A 23,958-nucleotide genomic window follows, 5' to 3' on the forward strand; every position below is an offset into this window, starting at 1 on the left:
CCCGTCTGTTTTGCTGTCAATACCCTCCTTGTCATGCAATGTTACCACAAACAGACTGGGTATTGGAAAGAGTCAGAAGGCCATGCTTTCTGAGATGATACCATATGTGTGGATCATCATGGGAGTTCTGCCTTTATCTGGCCAATGAGATGATACCATATGTGTGGATCATCATGGGAGTTCTGCCTTTATCTGGCCAATGAGATGATACCATATGTGTGGATCATCATGGGGGTTCTGCCTTTATCTGGCCAATGAGATGATACCATATGTGTGGATCATCATGGGGGTTCTGCCTTTATCTGGCCAATGAGATGATACCATATGTGTGGATCATCATGGGGGTTCTGCCTTTATCTGGCCAATGAGATGATACCATATGTGTGGATTTTTTATTTAACTAGGCAAGTCAGTTAAGAACAAGTTGTTATTTTCAATGATGGCCTACCGGGGAACAGTGGGTTAACTGCCTTGTTCAGGGGCAGGATGATAGATTTTTACCTTGTCAGCTCAGGGATTCGATCTTGCAACCTTTCGGTTACTAGTCCAATGCTCTAACCACTAGTCTACCTGCTGATCATGGGGGTACTGCCTTTATCTGTCCAATGAGATTATCTGAATAGACTCTGCGCCACAGGGTATCGTTGCTATTAGTAGCTGCAGCTTTGGGACCACAGCTTAATGGTTTCATGACAGAATAGCCCCAACCGACAGCATCAACCTACTTAAACCTGCAATAAAACCCATCTATAAAGTCAAACGTCTCTTCACTACAATATCCGCGTTGACTTATGCCTCAATGTAAGTCAACGTGCAATGTTATACGAAAGAAATACAATTTCAGTTTGTAGGCCTACCAAATCAATGCATTTGGTGTTTGTTCTATACAGACATGATAATTACACTCGAGCGTCACGGGGATTTAGGGGTTGAAGAAGGGCATTGCGCGCAAGCTCGCTAAAATGGTGGGAGACTGCAGAGGATTCCCTAGCTCTGTTCCTAGCTCTGTTCCGAGCCGTCACGCTACATGCTTGTTGCTGACGCGGAGCCTTTCTAAAAGTTAACAGCTGGTTACGTAACGCCCGGGACTAGAGCTGGGATCTCCACGCTTCTCCGTCCCGTCCGTACTCCGCACCGCGTCGTGCTGTTCACTCTTGGTTTGGCTTTGTTATTACCAGTCCAAAGTCCAACAGACAGACAGCTCACACACAACAGGACAAGGAGACAGACCGCTCCGTTGCACCAACTTTTTCTCCCCCCCTACAAACTTTACGCCAAACCGTAAGTAATTATACCAGGCAAACTTTGCGCATTGGTATTGCACAATATGAATTGTTGTTCTTTGCAAATGGTTAACCTACGTTTTTCCTTGGATAGAAGTGCAATTGTTTTTGGGGGTGACACGCTTGACATTTTGATGAGCCAATTGGAAGAGAAAAAAAGTGGAAATGGAGGTGAATGTAGAATTATGAATTTAAACAGAATTCTGGGGATATAAACTTTGGAATGGTAAAAGCAATGGTCCTGTGTTTTCATCAGTTACTGGTGATGTGGTGTGTGCGTGTGGAGCTGTTGGTTTAACACCAGGGCTCAAGCATTAACGTCTGTAATTGAGACCAGTCGTATCTCAGGCATTGAAACGTTCTAACCATAACGTTACCATCGTCTGTTCTGATGATGATGTGGATACATTTTGTAGCGAAGTTATATGTTGAATCATCATTGCTGATGTGTCATGATATACATATACACACTTTGTTGTTCAACATTGCAACGTTTGTTGTAGTGTTATTTATATATATATATATATATAACATGCCTTTTCAGTCTCTGACAGACTAAGGGTTTATCCTATTGTTATGAAAAAACAAAGCATTTGTTCTTGGGTTTTTTTCTTCCATTAGCTGGTCTGGAATGGTCTACCACGTTGGTATAAGTTACCTTGTTTCCTGTTGTATTTGATATTGTGTGTGTGTGTGAACGTTGAAAGTAAAACGGAAGGTTGAACAGTGTGATATCGTTGCATCCACTGACCTCCACACATTCTGTTGTGTAGATTATACTCCCAACACATGGGACATACAGCCAGTACATTACAAGCAGCATTCACCAGCCATTATATATTATCTCAAGGCTGATCTCGCATCTGTTTTGTCTTCTAGTTGTAATGGATAATATTACATGGACAGAGGGGGACCTGATCCTAGATCAGAACTCCTGTTTTGAACACGGGCCCAGAAGAGAGGTTGTTTAGTAACTTGTTCTACCAGACCAGTGATGGCTAAAGCAGAGGCTGTGTGTTCAAAACCGTCTCCCTGCTGGAGAGAGTTTCACTGTGTCCCAAATGGCACCTTATTCCCTCCATACTACACTACTGTTGACCAGACCCCGTAGGGTGCTATATACAGGATAGTCTGCCATTTGGGACGTAACTTAGTAGCAGGCCAGGGGAAGCAGGGGAGACCTTCAGGGCAGCATCAGACTAGTGTGTGTGTTTACAGTACAGTAACTGTTCTAACACACACCGATACAGACCCACTGCAAACTCAACCTACATACTGGTAGCACTGTATGTAACTACCAACATAACAGACTATCATCCTTGTTTCTTATCTCCTCCTCTCTGTAACATCAGCCTTGTTTCATATCTCCTCCTCTCTGTAACATCAGCCTTGTTTCATATCTCCTCCTCTCTGTAACATCAGCCTTGTTTCATATCTCCTCCTCTCTGTAACATCAGCCTTGTTTCATATCTCCTCCTCTCTGTAACATCAGCCTTGTTTCATATCTCCTCCTCTCTGTAACATCAGCCTTGTTTCATATCTCCTCCTCTCTGTAACATCAGCCTTGTTTCATATCTCCTCCTCTCTGTAACATCAGCCTTGTTTCATATCTCCTCCTCTCTGTAACATCAGCCTTGTTTCATATCTCCTCCTCTCTGTAACATCAGCCTTGTTTCATATCTCCTCCTCTCTGTAACATCAGCCTTGTTTCCTATCTCCTCCTCTCTGTAACATCAGCCTTGTTTCCTATCTCCTCCTCTCTGTAACATCAGCCTTGTTTCATATCTCCTCCTCTCTCTAACATCAGCCTTGTTTCATATCTCCTCCTCTCTGTAACATCAGCCTTGTTTCATATCTCCTCCTCTCTGTAACATCAGACTATCAGTCTTGTTTCATATCTCCTCCTCTCTTTGTATTTAAATGCAGTTATACAGGACAATGTCGACATGGGTCATTTTAAATGCGATGTTGTTTAAACTCAATAGTGTATGTTTGTTTTATTACAGTTGATGTATGTAGCTCTGTGGCAGAGCTAGCTGTATGTGACTGGTGGGCAGGGCTAGCTGTATGTGACTGGCGGGCAGGGCTAGCTGTATGTGACTGGCGGGCAGGGCTAGCTGTATGTGACTGGCGGGCAGGGCTGGCTAGCTGTATGTGACTGGCGGGCAGGGCTGGCTAGCTGTATGTGACTGGCGGGCAGGGCTGGCTAGCTGTATGTGACTGGCGTGCAGGGCTGGCTAGCTGTATGTGACTGGCGGGCAGGGCTGGCTAGCTGTATGTGACTGGCGGGCAGGGCTGGCTAGCTGTATGTGACTGGCGGGCAGGGCTGGCTAGCTGTATGTGACTGGCGGGCAGGGCTGGCTAGCTGTATGTGACTGGCGGGCAGGGCTGGCTAGCTGTATGTGACTGGCGGGCAGGGCTGACTAGCTGTATGTGACTGGCGGGCAGGGCTGGCTAGCTGTATGTGACTGGCGGGCAGGGCTGACTAGCTGTATGTGACTGGCGGGCAGGGCTGACTAGCTGTATGTGACTGGCGGGCAGGGCTGGCTAGCTGTATGTGACTGGCGGGCAGGGCTAGTGCACCGATGACATCAGTTGGCCAGTCTCTCATTGTGGGTGTGCCTTGCCCCCCCCCCTCATCCTCTTGCCCCCCCCCCCTCCCCCCAGCCTCCCAGTGTGGACGTGCCTCTCCCATCGATGCCAGAGATGACTGGCTGAGAGACTTTTACTTTAGAGTTGTTGATCTGATCACATCACTGGACTTTGTTGGTTTTTCCCCCTGTGTTTTAGAGCTAGAAGGAAAGATGTGGCCAACAGTTGTTACTGGCCCAAACCTTAAGATCTGCTCGCATACCCAGAATAAATATAAATTAATGTTTTTTTTTTTTAGTTACTTATCAAGTTTAGTTATCAAGTTTAGTTGATTGTGAATTGTGTGTTGAATGGGATCATTGTACTACGAGTGGGCAATTCCACAGTAACAAAATTACAGTTTGACTCAGTAAAAAAAAATGTTCACTTTAAAATATATGCCAAACACAAACTTTATTTGAAAGTTTAACAAACCATACAAGTCTATGCACTAGGACTACGTTGAAGAAGTTCTACTGGTAAATGTAGCAACACTAACTTAGTGGAAGAACTGTGCAGATGTAGACTTTAGTAACATAATTTTAAAATCTCCCTCTGGGTTTTATGGCCACGTTATCCCAAACACCCTGTTAAATATCTGCTCTGAATTAAGATTCAAACGTTATCCCAAACACCCTGTTAAATATCTGCTCTGAATTAAGATTCAAACGTTATCCCAAACACCCTGTTTAAATATCTGCTCTGAATTAAGATTCAAACGTTATCCCAAACACCCTGTTTAAATATCTGCTCTGAATTAAGATTCAAAGATGTCTGCAGATAGAACTGGCTGTCAGCTATGACATGGCACCTTGAGTTTGAAAATCTCTCTTTTTTTTTGTTTTGTTATTGAACTACAATATGTGAAGTGGATTTACACCCATTAACGGGAATTACGGTAACAAAATTACATAATTACTCCCTTATCTGTTATAAACAGAAATGCATAATTATGGATTTGAATGTCTATTTTTCTGCATATCTAAGCATACCTCTTGATCTGTCTGTATCCTCCTGACGGTTGATTATTTTATATTAAAGAAGATAAATATGCTTCTGTGCACCTCTGCTCAAATCTGGGTAAAAGACTGAAAGGAATGTGAGTTATTCACTACATTGTAGTTATTGCTTGCTTTTTTTCTAAACTCTACCAAGCTTGCCAGCAGGCATGCCAGCTAAGATAGTTAGACAAGATAGCTACTCTAACTTGATTGATAGCAATTTTATGAAGTTGGCTCCAGCTGAATCAAGGACAAATCTCCGGGGGGACGAGCCCTCTGTTCACGAGGCTTCTGGGTGCTCATGGGTCCTTTCTGATGGAAAGTTTTTAATTCTTGTTTTTGAATTTTTTTTAATGTTTTGCGTAGACTCACACAGTCAATCATTTCAAACAGTTTCTTATGAACATGATTGCAGTTTACCTGCATTCCATGTGTGTGTGTCACACAGACGCTGTAGGTGGTGTGTCCGACTGGGACATTGTTCATAGAAACTGTAGTATCTGCTGAGGGAGATGTTGTTCATGTAGCCTTGGTGCCCGTCTGGGACCCAGGTTACTGGTTTTCTAGGCTTGTTAGTGGTAGACTACATGAACTGTTGATAAATCAAGCCCACCAATCACCGGCTGCTCTACCGGTGGAGACGGCCCACCAGCCACCGGCTGCTCTACCGGTGGGGACGGCCCACCAGCCACCGGCTGCTCTACCGGTGGGGACGGCCCACCAGCCACCGGCTGCTCTACCGGTGGGGACGGCCCACCAGCCACCGGCTGCTCTACCGGTGGGGACGGCCCACCAGCCACCGGCTGCTCTACCGTGGGGGACGGCCCACCAGCCACCGGCTGCTCTACCGGTGGGGACGGCCCACCAGCCACCGGCTGCTCTACCGTGGGGGACGGCCCACCAGCCACCGGCTGCTCTACCGGTGGGGACGGCCCACCAGCCACCGGGCTGCTCTACCGGTGGGGACGGCCCACCAGCCACCGGCTGCTCTACCGGTGGGGACGGCCCACCAGTCACCGGCTGCTCTACCGGTGGGGACGGCCCACCGGCTGCTCTACCGGTGGGGACGGCCCACCAGCCACCGGCTGCTCTACCGGTGGGGACGGCCCACCAGCCACCGGCTGCTCTACCGGTGGGGACGGCCCACCAGCCACCGGCTGCTCTACCGGTGGGGACGGCCCACCAGCCACCGGCTGCTCTACCGGTGGGGACGGCCCACCAGTCACCGGCTGCTCTACCGGTGGGGACGGCCCACCAGCCACCGGCTGCTCTACCGGTGGGGACGGCCCACCAGCCACCGGCTGCTCTACCGGTGGGGACGGCCCACCAGCCACCGGCTGCTCTACCGGTGGGGACGGCCCACCAGTCACCGGCTGCTCTACCGGTGGGGACGGCCCACCAGCCACCGGCTGCTCTACCGGTGGGGACGGCCCACCAGCCACCGGCTGCTCTACCGTGGGGACGGCCCACCAGCCACCGGCTGCTCTACCGGTGGGGACGGCCCACCAGTCACCGGCTGCTCTACCGGTGGGGACGGCCCACCAGCCACCGGCTGCTCTACCGGTGGGGACGGCCCACCAGCCACCGGCTGCTCTACCGTGGGGGACGGCCCACCAGCCACCGGCTGCTCTACCGGTGGGGACGGCCCACCAGTCACCGGCTGCTCTACCGGTGGGGACGGCCCACCAGCCACCGGCTGCTCTACCGTGGGGACGGCCCACCAGTCACCGGCTGCTCTACCGGTGGGGACGGCCCACCAGTCACCGGCTGCTCTACCGGTGGGGACGGCCCACCAGTCACCGGCTGCTCTACCGGTGGGGACGGCCCACCAGTCACCGGCTGCTCTACCGGTGGGGACGGCCCACCAGCCACCGGCTGCTCTACCGGTGGGGACGGCCCACCAGTCACCGGCTGCTCTACCGGTGGGGACGGCCCACCAGCCACCGGCTGCTCTACCGGTGGGGACGGCCCACCAGCCACCGGCTGCTCTACCGGTGGGGACGGCCCACCAGCCACCGGCTGCTCTACCGGTGGGAGGATGTCTGTAGTGGTTTGACCCAACAGGTTGTTTCTTCAAAAGGACATCATTGAATCAGATTAACGTTTCAAATTCAACCGATGAGCCCTCAACTCAAACGTTGAACCGAAAACTCTAAATAGTCCCTGATCGTTGCAGCCACAGTAGAGAACATTGCACCCCTGTAACTACTAGACTCTACAGTCTGAACCATGTGTTCCTCCTCTGTTTACATGTTCCTGGTAGTTGGGGAGTGACTATGTGAGAAAGGGGGGGGGGTTGGGGGTTTAGAGGGGGCCAAGCGTGAGACTTCTTTCTCAGCAGGAGCTTCCCTCATTCAGACAAACACCCTTCCCCATCTTCCTACCCCCCCCCTTTTTCCCCCCGGTCGGTTGTCATGGGAACGTCACAGAAGGAGTCTTAATGAAGTTGTCTGGGAGGTTCAAACTGGTTCTGTTACCATCAGTGGAACCGTCTTTGGTTGAACAGATTACTGAGTTCAGGGGTACAACCTAAACGGCACAGTATTCCCTTTATAGTACAATACTTTTAACCAGAGCCCTATGGCCAGGGTGCCATTATATATTACACTACTTTTAACCAGAGCCCTATGGCCAGGGTGCCATTATATATTAAACTACTTTTAACCAGAGCCCTATGGCCAGGGTGCCATTATATATTACACTACTTTTAACCAGAGCCCTATGGCCAGGGTGCCATTATATATTACACTACTTTTAACCAGAGCCCTATGGCCAGGGTGCCATTATATATTACACTACTTTTAACCAGAGCCCTATGGCCAGGGTGCCATTATATATTACACTACTTTTAACTAGAGCCCTATGGCCAGGGTGCCATTATATATTACACTACTTTTGACCAGAGCCCTATGGCCAGGGTGCCATTATATATTACACTACTTTTAACCAGAGCCCTATGGCCAGGGTGCCATTATATATTACACTACTTTTAACCAGAGCCCTATGGCCAGGGTGCCATTATATATTACACTACTTTTGACCAGAGCCCTATGGCCAGGGTGCCATTATATATTACACTACTTTTAACCAGAGCCCTATGGCCAGGGTGCCATTATATATTACACTACTTTTAACCAGAGCCCTATGGCCAGGGTGCCATTATATATTACACTACTTTTGACCAGAGCCCTATGGCCAGGGTGCCATTTGGGACTTAACCCATGACTGTTGGGGCTCACGCTGCTGACAAGTCCAGGCAGCACCCCTCACTGTTGACACCTCTCACCCCCTCTCTCACCTCCTTTCTGATCCTCACCCTACACTCCCTTGTTTCTCTAGTCCTCCCAGCTCAGTTACCTCAACCCCCTTGTTTCTGGTCCTCCCAGCTCAGTTACCTCAACCCCCTTGTTTCTGGTCCTCCCAGCTCAGTTACCTCAACCCCCTTGTTTCTCTGGCCCTCCCAGCTCAGTTACCTCAACCCCCTTGTTTCTGGTCCTCCCAGCTCAGTTACCTCAACCCCCTTGTTTCTGGTCCTCCCAGCTCAGTTACCTCAACCCCCTTGTTTCTCTGGCCCTCCCAGCTCAGTTACCTCAACCCCCTTGTTTCTCTGGCCCTCCCAGCTCAGTTACCTCAACCCCCTTGTTTCTCTGGCCCTCCCAGCTCAGTTACCTCAACCCCCTTGTTTCTCTGGCCCTCCCAGCTCAGTTACCTCAACCCCCTTGTTTCTCTGGCCCTCCCAGCTCAGTTACCTCAACCCCCTTGTTTCTCTGGCCCTCCCAGCTCAGTTACCTCAACCCCCTTGTTTCTCTGGCCCTCCCAGCTCAGTTACCTCAACCCCCTTGTTTCTGGTCCTCCCAGCTCAGTTACCTCAACCCCCTTGTTTCTCTGGCCCTCCCAGCTCAGTTACCTCAACCCCCTTGTTTCTGGCCCTCCCAGCTCAGTTACCTCAACCCCCCTTGTTTCTGGTCCTCCCAGCTCAGTTACCTCAACCCCCTTGTTTCTCTGGCCCTCCCAGCTCAGTTACCTCAACCCCCTTGTTTCTCTGGCCCTCCCAGCTCAGTTACCTCAACCCCCTTGTTTCTCTGGCCCTCCCAGCTCAGTTACCTCAACCCCCTTGTTTCTCTGGCCCTCCCAGCTCAGTTACCTCAACCCCCTTGTTTCTCTGGCCCTCCCAGCTCAGTTACCTCAACCCCCTTGTTTCTGGTCCTCCCAGCTCAGTTACCTCAACCCCCTTGTTTCTGGTCCTCCCAGCTCAGTTACCTCAACCCCCTTGTTTCTCTGGCCCTCCCAGCTCAGTTACCTCAACCCCCTTGTTTCTCTGGCCCTCCCAGCTCAGTTACCTCAACCCCCTTGTTTCTCTGGTCCTCCCAGCTCAGTTACCTCAACCCCCTTGTTTCTGGTCCTCCCAGCTCAGTTACCTCAACCCCCTTGTTTCTCTGGCCCTCCCAGCTCAGTTACCTCAACCCCCTTGTTTCTCTGGCTCTCCCAGCTCAGTTACCTCAACCCCCTTGTTTCTCTGGCTCTCCCAGCTCAGTTACCTCAACCCCCTTGTTTCTCTGGCTCTCCCAGCTCAGTTACCTCAACCCCCTTGTTTCTCTGGCTCTCCCAGCTCAGTTACCTCAACCCCCTTGTTTCTCTGGCCCTCCCAGCTCAGTTACCTCAACCCCCTTGTTTCTGGTCCTCCCAGCTCAGTTACCTCAACCCCCTTGTTTCTGGTCCTCCCAGCTCAGTTACCTCAACCCCCTTGTTCCCCTGGCCCCTTCAGCCCAGGCAGGGATAGTTTTACACCTGTTAAACCCCTTTAAAAACATCCTCAGGTCACTTGGTCATAACTAATCATTGTTCTGGTGAGAAAGGGACATCTTTCATATCTATCTGTTGTTGTAGTGAAGAGGTCTGTGTCCCAACTGATGCCATATTCCCTATATAGTGCAGTACTTTTGAACAGAGTCCTATGCACCCTGGTCCAAAGTAGTGAGCTACATAGGGAATCATCTGGGACGCTGTTTGAATGTACGGCTGGAGTGGAGTGGTCCTCTCTCCTCCTCTCCGGGTTGAGTTTCTCCTTTTGTTCAGGGATCAGAGTGGCTGAAAGCTGCCTTTGTTTTGGTGGCCAACTCAAAGCGGGGCTCTGTCTGTCCCATCTGTCTGCCTGTCTTGTCCTGTCTGTCTGTGAGGCTAGAGGATGGTTGCTGGAGGATGTTGGCTCTGGTGTGTGAGAGAGATGTAGAAGGTGGGGGCCGGTGGGTGTAAGGGTTTTGTTAAGGAGGGCAGGTGTTAAGGGACGTGTTGTGTGGGTTTGGAGAAAAGTTTGTGTGTGTTTTGCGTATGTGTGTAGTGTTAACCAGAGAATGGCTAGACCAGCTGAACGCTGATGAAACTTAACCTTGCCTTGCTTGGGGAACAGGCTTGTTCAAGTGGACGACGGCTCCATTAAAACGGGGTGTGTGTGTGTGTGTGTGTGATTTGTCCTGTAACAGGGGAAGCCTGTATTCTAGCTTCATTGTTAAACCATTAGGATGATGTGTGATGACAGCCCAGTGCCTGTAGGATGGGAGTGACTAATACGACTGGTGTTAACACGTCCACACTCAGCCTCTTTGACTGTACACATGAGAACACTTGTAGGGTGGTCACAATCCCAGTATGACCGTACTACCAGACCAGACTTTCTTTGGCAACAAAATAAAACGTAAAGCAGATGAAACACTTTGGTCCTTTTTAAAAACCTACTTTATGTCAAATATTGTGACTCTGGATGACAACATTAGGAGTGTTTTTCCTGAAATGAAGTCCCTGCATGTTTTGTTTCCTTTGCTTTCTTACTTCCTGGTATCAAGACACTGGAAGAGTGACACAGCACTGATTTGTCAAATTTAAACATATTTGTTTTGCCTACTTATTTGCTACTAATGAACACATGTTATATACATTAGGCTTTCTTATTGGCTGCTAATAAACACAACATTATGTACAGTTGAAGTCGGAAGTTTACATACACTTAGGTTGGAGTCATTAACTCGCTTTTCAACCACTCCACACATTTCTTGTTAACAAACTATAGTTTGGTCAAGTCGGTTAGGACATCTACTTTGTGCACGACACGTAATTTTTCCAACAATTGTTTACAGACCGATTATTTCACTTATAATTCACTGTATCACAATTCCAGTGGGTCAGAAGTTTGCACACACTAAGTTGACTGTGCCTTTAAACAGCTTGGAAAATTCCAGAAAATGTTGTCATGGCTTTAGAAGCTTCTGATAGGCTAATTGACATAATTTGAGCCGATTGGAGGTGTACCTGTGGATGTATTTCAAGGCCTACCTTCAAACTCAGTGACTCTTTGCTTGACGTCATGGGAAAATCAAAAGAAATCAGCCAAGACCTCAGGAAGAGGTCATACTGCTCAGGAAGGAGACGCGTTCTGTCTCCTAGAGATGAATGTACTTTGGTGCGAAAAGTGCAAATCAATCCCAGAACAACAGCGAAGGACCTTGTGAAGATGCTGGAGGAAACAGGTACAAAAGGGACAGGGAATTTCTACTAGGATTAAATGTCAGGAATTGTGAAAAACTGAGTTTAAATGTATTTGGCTAAGGTGTATGTAAACTTCTGACTTCAAGTGTGTGTGTGTGTGTGTGTATCTATCTATCTATCTATCCATCCATCCATTCCAGAGAGGGTAAGTATTTCCCAAAGAAACCATAGAGTAAATTGTCTCGTCCTTCTCGCCTCCTGCACGGCTCTAACCAGCTCAGGAGTGTGAGAGGAGTCTATGTCTAAGTTGAATGAACGCTGATACTCCTGTTTTAGTAGTGTCTGTTCTGGGTGCAATTTGAGTAGTTGAGACATAAATAATAAGGGTGTTTTTAGGAAGGATCACTTCTCCTCCAATACAGTAAAATAAATTCTCAATGTGTTGTTGTGTCAATATGACTGATTCTGTTGGACCAAACCTCAAATGCAAATAGAGTTGAAACTGCTTGTCAGAGAGGAGGATGAGATCTCTCAACTCTATTGGTGTGAGAGGAGGGGGAGGGGCTTGGTGTGAGAGGAGGGGAGGGGCTTGGTGTGAGAGGAGGGGGAGGGGCTTGGTGTGAGAGGAGGGGGAGGGGCTTGGTGTGAGAGGAGGGGGAGGGGCTTGGTGTGAGTGGCGAGGGGGAGGGGCTTGGGGTGTGTGTGTAAACCATAGAGGAAGGATCGAAGCAAGAGGTTTTACTCCAAAATCTGTCCACAGTCAGCCCAATGCGTTTCTATGGGCTTGTTTTGGACCTAAGTTTGTCGCCTGCCTTTCCACCTTTTGGACAATGATTCCCATTGTTAGGGCTGAGACGTGAGCATCTCGTCATTTATATCCAGATCTCTGGTGTAAATGGGAACATGCACAGAGGAGCCAAGGAGACGAGACCAAAAAGACAACATGAGAACAAGCGGACCTAAACGCTCAGAAACATGAAAAACACTAAACTAGATTCTTGCGATACAGGTATTTGGAATATCATGCAAAAAAAAATTAAAAATGGATGTGGGTATGCAGACCCACGAGCCACTGCAGTCTCTCATGAGTTTTAGTTTTTCTTGTGGCCCCCATCCACATCAATGTTGCCCATCCCCATCATTTTAGGTTTACATTTTAGTCATTTAGCAGACGCTCTTATCCAGAGCGACTTACAGTAGTGAATTCATACATTTCATAATTTTTTTTTCTTTTTTCTCCGTACTGGTCCCCCGTGGGAATCGAACCCACAACCCTGGCGTTGCAAACACCATGCTCTACCAACTGAGCCACAGGGGGGCGGGCGGGCGGGCGGGCGGGCGGGCAGGCAGGCGGGCAGGCAGGCCATTTTACCCCATTTAGTCAGCTGGTCGATTCGTTGGGATCGATAGGCTGTTGGTCGAGCAGTGGCAAATATATAATAAATGAGTAAGGACGTGCACCTGATTATACATACTAGGTCTAGGCTACCTGGCCTGCACACAAATGTAGGTCTATAAATGTGGGCTTATAAATGGTGGGTCTATAAATGGTAGGTCTATAAAAGTGTCCATTTGTGGATCTGATAGTATGTCTGATTGTCTTAACTCACCACCACTGTGGAACGTCTCAAAGTAAAAAAGAATTCACCACAGACAGCAAGTAAACAAACAGCACTACCCTACAGCACTCTGTAGAGTAGCACCATGGTGTAGCTGGAGGACAGCTAGCTTCCATCCTCCTCTGGCTACGTTGACTTCAATACAAAACCTAGGAGGCTCATGGTTCTCACCCCCTTCCATAGACTTACACAGTAATTATGACAACTTCCGGAGGACGTCCTCCAATCTACAGTATCAGAGCTCTTGCAGCATGAACTGACATGTTGTCCACCCAGTCAAGGGATCAGAGAATGGATCTTGTACCGAAAGCATAAGCTACAGCTAGTTAGCAGTGCAGTACATACAATGTGGTGAGTCGTTGAGAGAGATTTTGTAGTATATTATTATTCTTCACTTAATTAGCTATCATTGAATGCAGCAAGCTAGTTTAGCCGTTCGCTAACTGGCTATGGCTGGAACTCTTCCAAGTCAAGGTAAGCTTTTGGTTTAATTAATTATAAATGTTTTGCCATGGATGGGGGGCGGCCCGCGGTGTAACTGCTAAACCCGCTTGCTGCTGACTGTGCACTTTACTACATGATTGTAGCAGGTTTACTAACGCGTTAGTTCTAGTAACTGTATTGACTATGACGTTACTATGGTGACAACGATGTAGGCTGTGTGTAGCGGTTGGCTTGGTTACAGACTGCTGATGTGTTGTGAACTCAAGTCGATAAATGAAGGGAAAAGGTGAGAGGAGGAGAGCGCGTAGATGCCAGAAGGAATTATACATACATACATACATACATACATACATACATACATACAACAGGCTGTTTGTATGTATGTATGTATCTGGCTGCTATGAAAGTGAACAAGTATTTGCGTGTGATCAGGGGGTGTATTCATTGCATCGATTCTGTTTTAAGTGTTTTACTTCAACGGAAGCAAACATAACAAAACCGGGATAAACATACCTGAATTAGTCCAATAGAAACTCTCGTTTTGCAGCTGTTGGACTACTGGTTACACCCTAGATCAGCTAGATGCAGGCAAGAGTCTGCAAAGCGCTATTGAATGTGTCACTGTCTGTCACCTTGATTACTCAAAATTCTCTTGACCTGTGCGTACCTACATTGTAAACCTTCATTCATAGGCTAGGTTGTAGCAACCTCATGATGGGTACAGGGAAAATTTGAGAATCATGTGGGAGCCTAAACCTATCAATGTTACATTGAACTGGGTGACTGGAGTACGAGATGACAGTCATCCAATATGCTGTCATAGAAATACGGCCATGTTCATAAAAAATATAAATATCCTCCCTCATCTTAAACGGCACCAACCGCCTCTGATGCAAACAAACTAGACAGAAAGTGGAAGCAAAGTGACCTGCAAGTTCTCACTCTGACTTCAAACTCTGATCTCTCTTTCTCTCTCTCCCCTCCTCTCTCCCCTTCTCACGGTCTCTCTTTCTCTCTCTCTCCCTCCTCTCTCTCTTTCTCTCTCTCTCTCTCCCTCCTCTCTCTCTTTCTCTCTCTCTCCCTCCTCTCTCTCTTTCTCTCTCTCTCCCTCCCTCCCCTTCTTGCTCTTTCTCTCTCTGTCTCCCTCTCATACACTCTTATCTCACTTTACTGAGTGTTGTATCAGCTGACCCCAATGTCTTCTCTCAGTAGTGCCTGGTACAGATAGAAACGGGAGGAGGAGAGGAAAAGCAGAACAACTAGTGAGTGAGTGAGAGTGAGAGAACTGACTTGTTTGACACCCTGAAGTGAAAGCAGAAGAAAAGGTCTGCGTCCCAAATGGCACCCTATTCCATATATATACTGTAGTGCCTGCCCTATGGGCTCTGGTCAAAAGTAGTGCACTACATAGGAAATAGGGTGCCACTTGGAAAGGCTGTCATATGATCCTAAAGCCCTCTGCTCTGGAGGCTCCTGGGATATTTTAGGATTTGGAGAAAAAAACCATGAGGTGGAAGAAAGTACATGAAGAGGGGTTGGTGTAGGTTAGGAGAGAGGAGGAGGAGGGGTTGGTGTAGGTTAGGAGAGAGGAGGAGGAGGGGTTGGTGTAGGTTAGGAGAGAGGAGGAGGAGGGGTTGGTGTAGGTTAGGAGAGAGGAGGAGGAGGGGTTGGTGTAGGTTAGGAGAGAGGAGGAGGAGGGGTTGGTGTAGGTTAGGAGAGAGGAGGAGGAGGGGTTGGTGTAGGTTAGGAGAGAGGAGGAGGAGGGGTTGGTGTAGGTTAGGAGAGAGGAGGAGGAGGGGTTGGTGTAGGTTAGGAGAGAGGAGGAGGAGGGGTTGGTGTAGGTTAGGAGAGAGGAGGAGGAGGGGTTGGTGTAGGTTAGGGAGAGGAGGAGGAGGGGTTGGTGTAGGTTAGGAGAGAGGAGGAGGAGGGGTTGGTGTAGGTTAGGAGAGAGGAGGAGGAGGGGTTGGTGTAGGTTAGGAGAGAGGAGGAGGAGGGGTTGGTGTAGGTTAGGAGAGAGGAGGAGGAGGGGTTGGTGTAGGTTAGGAGAGAGGAGGAGGAGGGGTTGGTGTAGGTTAGGAGAGAGGAGGAGGAGGGGTTGGTGTAGGTTAGGAGAGAGGAGGAGGAGGGGTTGGTGTAGGTTAGGAGAGAGGAGGAGGAGGGGTTGGTGTAGGTTAGGAGAGAGGAGGAGGAGGGGTTGGTGTAGGTTAGGAGAGAGGAGGAGGAGGGGTTGGTGTAGGTTAGGAGAGAGGAGGAGGAGGGGTTGGTGTAGGTTAGGAGAGAGGAGGAGGAGGGGTTGGTGTAGGTTAGGAGAGAGGAGGAGGAGGGGTTGGTGTAGGTTAGGAGAGAGGAGGAGGAGGGGTTGGTGTAGGTTAGGAGAGAGGAGGAGGAGGGGTTGGTGTAGGTTAGAAGAGGAGGAGGAGGGGTTGGTGTAGGTGAGAGAGGAGGAGGAGGGGTTGGTGTAGGTGAGGAGGAGGAGGGGTTGGTGTAGGTGAGGAGGAGGAGGGGTTGGTGTAGGTGAGGAGGAGGAGGGGTTGGTGTAGGTGAGGAGGAGGAGGGGTTGGTGTAGGTGAGGAGGAGGAGGGGTTGGTGTAGGTGAGGAGGAGGAGGGGTTGGTGTAGGTGAGGAGGAGGAGGGGTTGGTGTAGGTGAGGAGGAGGAGGGGTTGGTGTAGGTGAGGAGGGGGTTGGTGTAGGTGAGGAGGAGGAGGGGTTGGTGTAGGTGAGGAGGAGGAGGGGTTGGTGTAGGTGAGGAGGAGGAGGGGTTGGTGTAGGTGAGGAGGAGGAGGGGTTGGTGTAGGTGAGGAGGAGGAGGGGTTGGTGTAGGTGAGGAGGAGGAGGGGTTGGTGTAGGTGAGGAGGAGGAGGGGTTGGTGTAGGTTAGGAGGAGGAGGGGTTGGTGTAGGTTAGGAGAGAGGAGGAAGGGGTTGGTGTAGGTTAGGAGAGAGGAGGAGGAGGAGGAGGGGTTGGTGTAGGTTAGGAGAGAGGAGGAGGAGGAGGGGTTGGTGTAGGTTAGGAGAGAGGAGGAGGAGGAGGGGTTGGTGTAGGTTAGGAGAGAGGAGGAGGAGGAGGGGTTGGTGTAGGTTAGGAGAGAGGAGGAGGAGGAGGGGTTGGTGTAGGTTAGGAGAGAGGAGGAGGAGGAGGGGTTGGTGTAGGTTAGGAGAGAGGAGGAGGAGGAGGGGTTGGTGTAGGTTAGGAGAGGAGGAGGAGGAGGGGTTGGTGTAGGTTAGGAGGGAGGAGGAGGAGGGGTTGGTGTAGGTTAGGAGGGAGGAGGAGGAGGGGTTGGTGTAGGTTAGGAGGGAGGAGGAGGAGGGGTTGGTGTAGGTTAGGAGGGAGGAGGAGGAGGGGTTGGTGTAGGTTAGGAGGGAGGAGGAGGAGGGGTTGGTGTAGGTTAGGAGGGAGGAGGAGGAGGGGGTTGGTGTAGGTTAGGAGAGAGGAGGAGGAGGGGTTGGTGTAGGTTAGGAGAGAGGAGGAGGAGGGGTTGGTGTAGGTTAGGAGGGAGGAGGAGGAGGGGTTGGTGTAGGTTAGGAGAGAGGAGGAGGAGGGGTTGGTGTAGGTTAGGAGAGAGGAGGAGGAGGGGTTGGTGTAGGTTAGGAGAGAGGAGGAGGAGGGGTTGGTGTAGGTTAGGAGAGAGGAGGAGGAGGGGTTGGTGTAGGTTAGGAGAGAGGAGGAGGAGGGGTTGGTGTAGGTTAGGAGAGAGGAGGAGGAGGGGTTGGTGTAGGTTAGGAGAGAGGAGGAGGAGGGGTTGGTTAGGAGAGAGGAGGAGGAGGGGTTGGTGTAGGTTAGGAGAGAGGAGGAGGGGTTGGTGTAGGTTAGGAGAGAGGAGGAGGGGTTGGTGTAGGTTAGGAGAGAGGAGGGGTTGGTGTAGGTTAGGAGAGAGGAGGAGGAGGGGTTGGTTAGGAGAGAGGAGGAGGGGTTGGTGTAGGTTAGGAGAGAGGAGGGGTTGGTGTAGGTTAGGAGAGAGGAGGAGGAGGGGTTGGTTAGGAGAGAGGAGGAGGGGTTGGTGTAGGTTAGGAGAGAGGAGGAGGGGTTGGTTAGGAGAGAGGAGGAGGGGTTGGTTAGGAGAGAGGAGGAGGGGTTGGTGTAGGTTAGGAGAGGGGAGGAGGAGGGGTTGGTGTAGGTTAGGAGAGAGGAGGACTAGGTTTCCCTGTCCATATTGTTGTATTCATTCTGATGTAAAAGACAGAAACTGATCCTAGATCAGCACTCCTAACTCTGAGAACCTTTGTGAATGCGGGCCCTGGTCTGTGATTGGTCGGCTACGGTAGTGTGTTAACTACTGATGGGTCTTCTGTAAGATGTGTGTAGCAATGTGTTTACGGCCTCTTTGAATGGCGACAGATGTCTGTCTCTCACACACACACACACACACACACACACACACACACACACACACACACACACACACACACACCAAGGCCGTGCCTGAGCGGAGGGTCAGTAGACAGGACTTTGTATTTGGATAGAAACATCCATTTGACTGTGTAAAGTCATTATGCTACTGAACTCTCTGAAAGTGTCTAGTGTGTTTTTATTAACCAATGAGGTTGGAGACTAAATATTTTGAAAGAGGGGACCTTTATTCTCTGCTTTCACTTTGTCTTGGAGATGGAGGCCTCAACTCAACAGAATATAATGCTCTGAATCACTCACTTGTTGTATTAGATAGTAGTTGTCCCAGATAATGTTACAGCACTTACCAGTTCATAAACTAAAGGAGAGTTACACTCTAGGAGCTCAGATGTGAAAACACATTTCCAACGTTTCGACAGACAAGCTGTCGTCGTCGGGCTATAACCGGCAAGATGTCGTCGTCGGGGTACGACAGACAAGCTGTCTTTGTCGGGGTACGACAGACAGGCTGTCGTCGTCGGGGTATGACAGACAGGCTGTCGTCGTCGGGGTATGACAGACAAGCTGTCTTCGTCGGGGTATGACAGGCAAGCTGTCGTCGTCAGGGTATGACAGGCAAGCTGTCGTCGTCGGGGTATGACAGGCAAGCTGTCGTCGTCGGGGTATGACAGACAGGCTGTCGTCGTCGGGGTATGACAGACAGGCTGTCTTCGTCGGGGTATGACAGACAGGCTGTCGTCGTCGGGGTATGACAGGCAAGCTGTCGTCGTCGGGGTATGACAGGCAAGCTGTCGTCGTCGGGGTATGACAGGCAAGCTGTCTTCGTCGGGGTATGACAGGCAAGCTGTCGTCGTCGGGGTATGACAGACAGGCTGTCGTCGTCGGGGTATGACAGGCAAGCTGTCGTCGTCGGGGTATGACAGGCAGGCTGTCGTCGTCGGGGTATGACAGACAGGCTGTCGTCGTCGGGGTATGACAGACAGGCTGTCTTCGTCGGGGTATGACAGACAGGCTGTCGTCGTCGGGTATGACAGACAGGCTGTCGTCGTCGGGGTATGACAGACAGGCTGTCGTCGTCGGGGTATGACAGACAGGCTGTCGTCGTCGGGGTATGACAGACAGGCTGTCGTCGTCGGGGTATGACAGACAGGCTGTCGTCGTCGGGGTATGACAGACAGGCTGTCGTCGTCGGTATGACAGACAGGCTGTCGTCGTCGGGGTATGACAGACAGGCTGTCGTCGTCGGGGTATGACAGACAGGCTGTCGTCGTCGGGGTATGACAGACAGGCTGTCGTCGTCGGGGTATGACAGACAGGCTGTCGTCGTCGGGGTATGACAGACAGGCTGTCGTCGTCGGGGTATGACAGACAGGCTGTCGTCGTCGGGCTATGACAGGCAGGCTGTCGTCGTCGGGCTATGACAGGCAGGCTGTCGTCGTCGGGGTATAACAGACCGGCTTGTCTGTCGAAACGTTGGACATGCACGTTTTTTTTGTTGCATCTGAGCTCCTAGAGTGTGCTGCTCTCCACTCCGCTAGCCAGCACCTCTCCTAAATAGGTGTGTGTTTGTTGGGCCTCTAGACAACACTTATCAGTAACTCTGGTTGATAAAATAAATCGCGGCAGTAACGTCATCAACAGAGCAGCTTTGAGGTTAGAGGCTAGGAGACTTAATTTGACCTTTGTCACTGTGCCTCTCTGGATATGAGAGATGCCCGCTAAGAGAAGAGACGCACCGCGAAGGCAAATGGCCACACGCAGCGGAGGCCACGGTGAGTTCACGCTCACCTGCTGGGTGGCGGTGAACGGTGGTGTTTTTAACATATAGAATTTTCTGAAAATTGCGTCGGGGGGCGGTAGCCCGGCCACTCGCTGTTTTAAGTCCATGGTCTTCGCGGGGGCTGCTCTTTAACTTTATAGCCCTGTGATTGACGAAGGGTAATTCCACCATAACAAAATGATGCTTACACTCAGAATTTTCACTTTAAAAGTATGATCTTCAAAAAAAATATAAAAAAATAAAAACATTTGATTGGAAAGTTTTAACAAACCGTACAACATATACACGAGGACTACTTTTAACAACTTCCACTGAACATTTTTACAAAAACACTTTTACCCTTAAGAACAGTGCAGATTGGGTTTGGTAACAGAATGACAAGACACTGGGTAATATTTCTTCATCTTAAACAAGGCATTTCTGCTGAACTAAGTATAAGAACAGTATTTTCTTGTCATCCAACAAATGTAAACACCTGGAGTTTGTTAAACACCATTGGAGCTGGTGCTTTAGTCAAATGAGATGGAAATAGAGCTGTTTGGCCAAGCGGTGGGGTTGGCATCCAAATGAGAACGAACCCCCATACCTACTGTAAAATACAGGGGTGGATCTTTGATGTTCTGGGGATATTTTGCTTCCACTGGTCCCGAGGCCATTGTTAAGGTCAACAGCATCATGAACTGTACCCAGTACCAGGACATTTTAGCCAACAGCCTGGTTTCCTCTGCCAGGAGGCTGAAACTTGGCTGCAAGTGGATCTCCCAGGAAGACAATAACCCCAAGCAACACATTAAAATCCACAAAGAAATGGTCACACAATCAACATTTTGCAATGGCCATCTCAGTCTCCAGACTTGAAACACATTGAAAACCTGTGGTTTGAATTGAACAAGGTCAGTCTGTAAGGATATCAACCATCTGGAAATATTCTGTTTGGAGGGATGGTCCAACATCTCTCCCAATGTGTTCTCCAATCTCATAAAACATTTTAGAAAAGTCTCAGTGCCCTTATCCTCACAAAGTGAGCTATTGAAAACATTGTGGTCAATAATTTTGACCCCTAACTTTTTGAGTGTTAGTATAAAATAATATCCTTTTTAAAAAAAAATTTTTTTAGCATACAATATAGCTCAGTATTTTTTTATTTTATGCAGTCTTTTTTGCTCATCTTTATCATGGGTTCCAATACTTTCGGACTCCACTTTATTTCTAATACCTTTTGCAGTCAAAAACAAGATATTTCTGTGTTTGAGGTTGGAATACCACTGAAATTGTGAAAAATGATGTTAATGCCCTTTTTAGTGTAAGAGCTGTTTGAAAAGCCCGCTTGACATTTCAGCCTGTCACACTGGTTGAATTAACGTTGTTTTTACATCATTTCTACAAAATACGTTGAACCAATGTGGAATAGACATTGAATTGACGTCTGTGCCCAGTGTGTTAGCTTTCATTTGACACCCAATTGATATGTTCCTATGAACTTCACATGTTGGTGCTCATGGGTCCTTTTACACCCAATTTGATATGTTCCTATGAACTTCACATGGGTCCTTTTACACCCAATTTGATATGTTCCTATGAACTTCACATGTTGGTGCTCATGGGTCCTTTTACACCCAATTTGACATGTTCCTATAAACTTCACATGTTGGTGCTCATGGGTCCTTTTACATGGAAATGCCCCCAACTTAACATTGAGTCAACACTGTAGCTAGTGAATTTGCAGTGTCTGGAGAATCCCTCATTCTTCAGAGGTTTTACACATAGCATCCCTTTCTCTTATGGGCCCTGGTCAAAAGTAGTGTACTGTATAGGGGATAGGGTGGCATTTAGGATGCATCCTTGGTGTGCAAGTTGGTGTCCACTTCTATATTATAGCCCTGCCATGTTTTCCACTGTATGTGTCCCTGTGTTTAAACAGTATGTTGAGACCATTTATCCTGGTTTAACTGTCTGACTCAGACTACTGTAACGACTGGACTGTCTTGTGGCTGAAGGGGCTCTTTGAACACATGGTTAACATGGCAGTAAACTGCTCTTATGTTAACTAGTCAACATAATGGAACAGCCTTGTTTCAATATATATTCACGTCCCAATGTTTGATCAGTGTTAGCCGTCATGTAACCTCTTTGGTCTGCGTCCAGATTTCCCGCTCTTTTCCCCCAAGCGGGCACTCGCACACTCCCTGTCATGGATTTGAAAGTATCGGATTGGTTTAAGAATTGGCTGATGGGAGTGTCCAAGTGCACATTTTGTTGTTGAGAACCGGGATGTAGATTCTCTCCCTGACACCGGGTCGTTGTAATGACCTACATTATCTTAACTTCATCATCTCCCTCTCTCTGTTACACCCTCAATTATCTCTCTCTGTGTTACACTCTCTGTTACTCTCCCTCTCTCTGTTACATTCTCTACCATCTCTCTCTGTTACTCTCCCTCTCTCTGTTACACTCTCTACCATCTCTCTCTGTTACACTCTCTACCATCTCTCTCTGTTACACTCTCTACCATCTCTCTCTGTTACACTCTCTACCATCTCTCTCTGTTACACTCTCTACCATCTCTCTCTGTTACACTCTCTACCATCTCTCTCTGTTACACTCTCTACCATCTCTCTCTGTTACACTCTCTACCATCTCTCTCTGTTACACTCTCTACCATCTCTCTCTGTTACACTCTCTACCATCTCTCTCTGTTACACTCTCTACCATCTCTCTCTGTTACACTCTCTACCATCTCTCTCTGTTACACTCTCTACCATCTCTCTCTGTTACACTCTCTACCATCTCTCTCTGTTACACTCTCCCTCCCTCTCTGTGTTACACTCTCTGTTACACTCTCTACCATCTCTCTCTGTTACACCCTCTGTTACACTCTCTACCATCTCTCTCTGTTACACCCTCTGTTACACTCTCTACCATCTCTCTCTGTTACACCCTCAATCTTCTCTCTGTGTTACACTCTCTACCATCTCTCTCTCTGTTACATTCTCTCTGTTACTCTACCATCTCTCTCTCTGTTACACTCTCTACCATCTCTCTCTGTTACTATCTACTGTATCTCTCAATCCCCCACGGCATTGCTTCGCTGACAGCAGGAAGTATTGAGCAGCTCACACTACTGATGGGGGGAAAAAATCTACACAGTTTGGAATATTATTTGTGACAATATATTGTATCATTTTGACAATATCACAATATTATTTTAGCGCTAATTGCCAGTATTTTTTTCCTTCATAGCTTGTTCTTTTTAAATATGGAGGCAATTTGTTTTCAGCACTTTTATTTCCATGACGGATCAAAACTAGTTTTCTCATGACTCTCTGTCTCTCTGCAGCAGACATGTAGTGATCATTATGTTTGGAACATCAAATCGCAATAAAATCTCAGTATGGAATCATAATACATCGCATCGTATCGGCATCGTATCAGCATCGCATCGTAATCGTATCGGCATCGTAATCGTATCGGCATCGTAATCGGCATCGTAATCGGCATCGTAATCGGCATCGTATCGGCATCAGCATCGGCACCGTAATCGTATCGGCATCGGCACCGTAATCGGCACCGTAATCGGCATCGTAATCGGCATCGGCATTGTAATCGGCATCGTAATCGGCATCGCATCGCAGCGTATTGGCATCGTATCATGAGGTCCCTGGCAATTGCCAGCCCTAGTCCACACATTCTACTGAAATTTCCATAGATTTATTTCACTGCAAGAGGCCATTACTTTGTGCAGAAGGAGAGAGGTAAAGATGGAAAAGGGAGTTGAAGGGGGAGGAGAGAGATGGAAAAGGGAGTTGAAGGGGGGAAGGGAGAGAGAGATGGAAAAGGGAGTTGAAGGGGGGAAGAGCGAGTGAGAGAGAGAGAGAAGGCAAGCTGTAGGATCTTCAGCCCCCTGCACCCCTCATGCTCTGCTCTGCTGTGAGATATTGAGGTCAACTGTGTTTTGAGGTTGTGTTTTAGAACTTCAGGCTGTGTTGCTGTGGTAGATTGATGTTGTGCTCGCTGTTCAGTTTGTGCTGTGTGTTGCTGGTTGTACAGTCTGATGGAGGGTGTTGGTTGTGTTGCTGGTTGTACAGTCTGATGGAGGGTGTGTTGCTGGTTGCAGTGGTGTACAAATACTTTAAAGTACTACTTAAGTAGGTTTGGGGGTATCTGTACTTTACTATTTATATTTTTGGCAACTTTTACTTCGCTACATTCCTAAAGAAAATAATGTACTTTTTACTCCATACATTTTCCCTGACAGCCAAAAGTACTCGTTACATTTCGACAGGAAAATGGTCCAATTCATGTACTTATCAAGAGAACACATGGTCACTGGTGGACTCACTAAACACACCCGCTTTATGTGTAAATGATGTTGG

At 48.6% G+C, this 23,958-nt stretch overlaps 1 protein-coding gene across 1 annotated transcript in view; it reads left to right on the forward strand.

Moving 5' to 3' along the window:
* The first annotated feature begins 1,071 nt into the window (after positions 1-1,071).
* Positions 1,072-23,958, forward strand: part of LOC106572911 (CD82 antigen) — a 43,208-nt gene continuing 20,321 nt past the window's right edge. Inside the window, exon 1 of the mRNA XM_045708274.1 lies at positions 1,072-1,281. The gene's annotated coding sequence lies outside the window, so the exon portion shown is untranslated. The remainder of the gene's footprint in view (positions 1,282-23,958) is intronic.

This window comes from Salmo salar, chromosome ssa26, assembly GCF_905237065.1.
Source record: "Salmo salar chromosome ssa26, Ssal_v3.1, whole genome shotgun sequence".
Classification (NCBI taxonomy): domain Eukaryota; kingdom Metazoa; phylum Chordata; class Actinopteri; order Salmoniformes; family Salmonidae; genus Salmo; species Salmo salar.